The following is a 6832-nucleotide window of genomic DNA, read 5'->3' as shown; positions in this document are numbered from 1 at the left end:
GTAGTAGCCTACCATGCGACGGCTCCTACGACAATCGATCGTCACATTTCGACATCCCTGAACGATTCGATTATCATCTGTGTCGTCACCCACCCGCACGACGACAATTATCGAGGGCGGCTCGACCGGCGATATGTTCCGCTGTTCCCCCCAAACAATAACTCGCCAAAAGGCAAGTCAGAGATGGGTTCTTCAATTGGTCGCGAGCGACTACTCTTTGTTTCGACCTAAGTGTTACCCTCGTGATTCCACTTGGGCTGCAACGTGAAAGTCGGAGTTAATCCGACCCCACGCCGTGAACAGCCAAGAGCAGAGAAGGGACCTAACGACTAAATCCATAACAGATTAGTCGAAGACTCACCATGTTGCCAGAGAAGGCGTAAGTAGCTCAACTCAAGCACCAGACAGCGCAGGCGAATCCAACATGAAGACAAAACACAGGTCGAGTACATATCAACACCAAAAAATAGAAAAGAAAAAGAAACTGTGCATGCAAAACAGAGGATAAGCAAAACAAAAGGCCATTACGGGCCAAAATTACATGCATAAAGTTTTGAGTTATGATGCAGTCGGCATCAACCAGGTTAAACAAAAAAAATAAGAGAGAAGGAGGCGCTTAAACAGAATGGGCATTAGAGGAACTTCAGTAGACTTAAGGCAGTGATCTTGGCCTTAACCGCCGCAAGATCCGCCGCACGCTTGGCCATCGCCCTCTCCTTTTGCTCCCGCTGCAGCCTAGCAAAAGCGGCCTCGCCATCTTCCTCCTCCTGGCGAAGGAGTTGGAGTGCCCTGTCCACCGCTCCGGCAGCGTCACAGATCTTCATATTCTCCAGCTCGAGCTCCCGCAGCCTTGCCTCGCCACGAAGGGACCCAGCATCTTCGAAGAAGGCGGCGTCCATGTAAGCATCCATCCTAGCCAACACCGCCTGGTGCCGCTTGCGCAGACGCTTGAGCTCGACCTCCTTTGCCTGGATCCGTTTCGCCCGCTCCTCGTGCTCGAGCATGAAGCGCATCGAGAGGGGCGGTGGCGCGCGGTTCGGTGCACCAGGCCCTCCAACCGCTGGAGGATCTCGAACGCGGGGTGAGACGTGGGGTCCGGTGCAGAAGACCCTTGAGCCGAGCTCGCGGGGGAAGCTGGCGACACACCGGCACCGACGATGGTAGCAGAAGAATCCATGCCTTCGGAGGCACTGCGGTCGGATGCAGAGGCCATGAGTCAAAGAGGGTTTCTGCAGTGGTGCTCTTCTAGCAAATTATTTCGAAGACCTTGCTGAAAAGACGGCGAGTGCATTATATATAGCCGAAGACCTGACGACTGAGATTTGTTATCATCAAACGGCTCAGATGTCCTATGACGCTTCGAGCTCAACGCCAGTAAAGGCCACTCCTCTCGGGACTCCAAACCGACCGATCGGATTGAGCGCGAAAGGCAAAGCGTTCCGTCACTTTGCCATTAATGAGCATTAACGCGTCCACAGAGCCTTAGCTGGCAAGCATTTGAGCCCGCAGACAGACGCATGGCACGAATTTCGCCCACATTTGAATCTTCAATTGTGAGACAAATTCACCGTCACTTGAGTTTCGCCTGTAGTATAAACCTGCCAGCAGTCGAGTTTAACATTCAACGCGAACTCACCATCAATTGAGTTTCACCAACAGTATGAACTCGCCAGCATTTGGGTTCTGACTTGCAGTGCTAATTCACCATCATCCGAGTTTTCGCATGCAGCGAGAACTTACCGACATTCGAGCTTAGCTTGTAAAACGAATCCGCCACCACGTGAATTTTACTTGGGGTATAAACCCGTCGGTAGTCGAGTTTAGTCTTCCAAGCAAACTCGCCATCACTCCAGTTTCGCCCACAGCGTGAACTCGTCGACATGGGGGTTTAGTTTTCAACGTAAACTCGCCATCACACGAAGAATTTCGCCTGCGGAACAGGATCGTCGGCGGTTACATGAGCAAAACATTGAATAGCGACATATTAAAAGGTTATGTGCACAAGGAGGAAACGCGAACTTCATTAGATGCTTCTAGACAGTACATTTGAACAAAGTTATAACTTTGCAACTAAGAAAGTCATAATATTACATTCAAAAAAACAAAACATGCACCCAGATTTTAAGACAATATATTTGAACAAAGTTATGGTTTCATAAACGGACAAGTCATGACATGGCTTCAAAAGCAAAACAGGCAAAATGTCTCAACACGGGCCTAGACCTGAGGTCCTAGTCCAACAAGCTAAAGGATGTAAGCTCTTCTTTGACCGCAGCTACCCTCCTTGAGTGATCCTCATGGGCTTTGTCTTCGGCCTCCTTCCGAGCCCGGTCTTCGAAGCTCGACCTGGCGACAGCATCTTCCTGGCGCAATGTTTGGAGACTCCGAGTCTCCTCCTCGGCAGTCTTCCTAACATTAGCACTTTCAGATTGAAGCCCCCTCAGAGTCGCCTCTGCTTGCTCCAACTCAGCTCTCAGGCGAGATATAGTGCGAGTAAAGTTGCCTATCCGCTCCTCTAATGAGTGCTGTTGATCCACCCAGAAGGCGACGTTCGATTCCAGGTCGGCTATCTCTCTAGAGTGGACCTCCTGCTCGCAAGCCTCCCGACGTCTAATATGAGATTAGAAAGACTCCACGTCAACCTCTGGACCTTCCCGTAGCAAGATCTCTAGCCTCACCAAGCGTAACTCTAGGAAAAGGAGCTTCTGCATGCAGCGCGTGGCAATCCGGTTCTCACCCAACCGCTTGAGGTCAACCATGCGATCCAAGAGAGACTGTTTGAAGTTGTTGTAGCTTCCCACGCCGAGACTGACAAGGGAGATCACCTGCTTCATGGTGTTCTCGAACTCTTCAAGGTGAGCCCGTAGAGACAAGGAATCAGATGAAATAGGCTCTTGACCCGGAGCGAGCATCGTTATGGGTGGAACCTCGAGACAAGGCTCGGCCCCCGGCTGGGGAACAGAGCCTGAGGCGGAAGAAGTCGCGGTACCTTCAGATTCATCGTCAGAAATTAAAATGGGCTTGGCCACATGCTCTTCGGCAATCGGCACCTCCCCTCGGTCTGTGAAACACAACAACAACACAGGAGAGAGTTAGGCAAAAAGTACCTGCTCGACCCACGCGAAAGTCGTGACGAAAAGATACCTTCAGCGACGGTGGCCTTGGCGGCACCCGAAGAGGATGCCTCCTTCCTTTTCTTCGAAGCAACTCTCTTTACCTTCGGTGCCATTATGAGTGCAACGAAAAGAAAACTTGGGCTTCCTCTGGAGAAGACAACGAAAGGAACTACAGCCTCTCTTAACGAGGGGTAGGAGCGTTAAATACTCTAATCCTAGGTGGTTATACACCACTCAATTGGACCGGTCAGGGGTAAACAATCGAGAGTAAGGCTGAACAATGCGGATCTCATGTGAACAGCCAGGATCCGACAGTTCCTGGACACGATCTTCAGCCAACAGCCTAAATCGAGCGTGGAAGATGAAGAGCCCCGCTGCACCGTATTTAATGCGAAATAACGTGCCCAAGTCTTCTCAATTAACGTGTGCGTGGGTTACCACGTGGCCCACTAAAAGCGGAGTCCACCCAACATCGAGTTTGCTGTTTGGATTCCTACGGGTCAAAACCAATTGGACTCGTGTACCACCCCCGAACTCGAGTCAGTTCCGAATTCGCCCGTGGGCAAAATCCGCCTGCAGAGGAAACAAGCTTGCAGCTGAAGTTTGCCGACAGCCAGGATCCCCCTGCGGCTAAGATTCTCCCACGGCCAAACCTCGATTAATGCATGTTAAAAAAAAATGGGGCGCACACGAAAGACTGGAAATAAAAGGATAATTCCATTCGTAAAAAAGAAATCCTATTACAACGAGGAATCAAAGGCAAATTACAGAGCTCTCAGCCGTAACTCCGCCTCACGAATCTCCCTAGCATAACGAAGCTCGAGACTCATCAGGATCTCTCGGCGAAGATCTTCCTCAGTACGCGAGACCAAATCTTGGACGGTATCTCTCGCCTCTTTGAGGGCTCGGCCCTTTTCTTCAACGGAACCAGCGACCAATTGTCGGCGAGATTCAATACCCCCCAACTCCTTTGCCAAATGTTCACGAGCCTTCTCTTGAGTAGCTAGGGAGGCCTACGCATTAGCTATGACTTGCTTCAGCTTTGCTATCTCAGAAGATAGGCGAGAAAGGCGGTTATCAGCCTTCTGTTGTTCGTAGGCCACTCGTTCATCCTCAGCCTTGACCTGCTCCAACTCTGTCGACAGCCTTGCCTCCAACGACATGGTCTCGTTCAATCGACGGTCGCGCTCTTCCACTGCTGCTTGAACCTCGCCGGACGCAAGATCAACAATTTCAGAACTCTTCGCGCGAAGGGTAAGCAGCTGTCGGATAGCCTCCTCCACCTCTTTCGAATGTTGGAAGTACGGCTTAGTCGCGGTGCCGCCAAGCTTCTTGATTAAGAAGACCATGTCATGATCGAGGTCCTCCTTGAACTCCTCGAAGGGACAGCTCTCTTCCAATGCGAACTTGATGCAATCAGCTAAGGTGTCTTGGAAGTTAGCCAGGGTTCGAGCCACCTTCCTTTTATGTGAACGCTCCAAGGGAGAGAGGTTAGCCTCTTCTCTCGCGGTTGAAGTAGCGATCGAGGTACCGGTAGTCATGACTGCAGAAGTAGTGACAGGCACCGCCAAAGCCGACGTACCTGCCGACGCCGTCAGAGTAGCGGCCGCGGAGTCACAGGAGCAGTGGACGTCTCCCCTCGGATCGGAGACTCCTGCACCAGGGGTCCACCCCCAACCAACGCTTCCTCAAGAGTGGGGATTTCCCCTTGTTGGCCTGACACGTCTTCATGAGCCGACGCCTCCTCCTCGTTTGATAGCGCCTCATGAATCGAGACGTCATCATCCGCCTCTGACTCACCCATCTCTTCGGCCGAATGGCCCGCCCAAGAGGGGGGATCCTCTTGGACAGCAGCTTCATGGGAGGGGTCAACTGCGAATATAAGGAGAAGATTAACAAATGCCCCTTCGGCACAGAGGGATCAACAAAGCTAGGGCCTATGCTTACCTGAACCACCAAGCTCTTCCGCGTCTCCAGTCTCCCCCTCTTCGTCAGAAGGAATGGAAATCACTCTCTTAGCTGCACCTGCACAAATTCAACACAAACGTCAGGGGGGGCAGATTCGACTTTGTACCCAAGAGTGCCGCACTAAAATATTACCTTCTGATGCGGACGTAGGAGTCGTTGAAACCCCCGCCTGTGGCCCCGCACCAGACGAAGGAGGGGCGTCCCCGATACGGCAGAAGGAGCGGACGGAGCAGCTCCAGCCCCAGAGACAGTCACTCCAGGAATAATCGCCTGTGCAGCATCATCCTGACCCTCTGCCGCTCTGGCGGTCTCAACCGTCTCTTCACGACGGGCCTTCTTGGCCGCTTCCGCTCTGGAGCCTTCGGCCGCTGTCTGCCGTTGTCGCTTAGAGAGAAGCGAGCTACTCGGAGATAGGAGGGGTATCCCCATCCATCCAGCTATCGTGCCCCGGGCCTGTTCTAGATGCTCGCCCGCCCGGATTAACTCGTCAGACTCTTTTTGCTTACCGGGGGAACCCGACGGGAGACTGGGGGAGGGAGCTCGGGCCTCGGGTGCCTCGGATTCGTCTAAACCCGCGTCGAAACCCTCAATGTCTTCAGTCGGATCTTCTGAAAACCATTCCCTAGCAGTTTGGCAGCCCCTCTGCCTCCAAGTATAGAGAGATCCTCGGGGAGGACGCCCGTGCTCTACCAAACAGGAACTCTGGAACCGAAAGTCCTCGGGATTAGCGCTGGCGCCCCGATACCACCGGCAGTACAGGAGCATGCAGTGCAAATCATGATCCTTCACGGGTAGCTCAAAATAGGCCTGGGTACCGCCAGCATGGGTCCAGAACCACCCTCGGGCTCCATTCACCAGCCCGCCTTCGAAGTGCAGGTAGGGATTAATGTTTCTCACGTACAGTTGGTCGTACCCAAACTGGCGGGCAAACCTGCAAGGGATGTATGGTTTGAGGTAGCACACAGAGCCTGTCCGCAGGATGTGATATCCCGGTCGAATGTTCACCAACCATCGAAAAGCATCGTGGGAAAGGACGGTGTGATGATCCACCGTCGATACGTCCCTAAGAGACTCCCCATACCCCCCTCCGTTGAAGTAGGGGAAGAACCAGCGAAAGTTATAGTAGACAAAATAGGAGAGCATCTTCCACGCATCAGGAATGTCTTTACATGTCCAGGAGCACTTTTCCAGGCGCTGAACGAATGGAACGAACTTGTCTCCTTGAAGAGTCGCTGGGACACTCATCAAGCACTCACAGTGGTATACGAACCACGCCATCAGATAAGTGTACGGCAGCCCCACCATAGGGTTAGGGGTCCTGATAACCTCTCCTTCCCCCTCATCGATGGTCGATACGTGGCAGAATTGGGCCGTCAGTGTGCGGAGTCCCCGATGGATACATGCCACCATAGCCGACACCAATGCGTAGGACCTCCCATAGGCCAAGCGAACCGCGGGATACACAACCTCCATCGAAAGCACCTCAAATGAATGGGTGGGGACCACGCACCTCTTCAACCACAACATGAGGTACCCCACGAGCAGAGCCTTCTCGGATATAGGGGACTTAGCTTGGTGTTGAAACGAATGGAAGACCGTGCCGAATTTGAATCCACCCTCATCATGCTCAAGGGTCACGATGGCACCCCCTTCGGCTGTCCTCCTCTCCACTTCAGACTGGTCACACTCGCTCAGCGGAAGAGTAGGCTTCCCCTTGGCATCATTCTCCGGGAATAGGTAATCAGCCC

Source organism: Asparagus officinalis, chromosome 7 (assembly GCF_001876935.1).
Source record: "Asparagus officinalis chromosome 7, Aspof.V1, whole genome shotgun sequence".
In the NCBI taxonomy this organism is placed as follows: domain Eukaryota; kingdom Viridiplantae; phylum Streptophyta; class Magnoliopsida; order Asparagales; family Asparagaceae; genus Asparagus; species Asparagus officinalis.
This window is presented reverse-complemented; position numbering follows the sequence as displayed.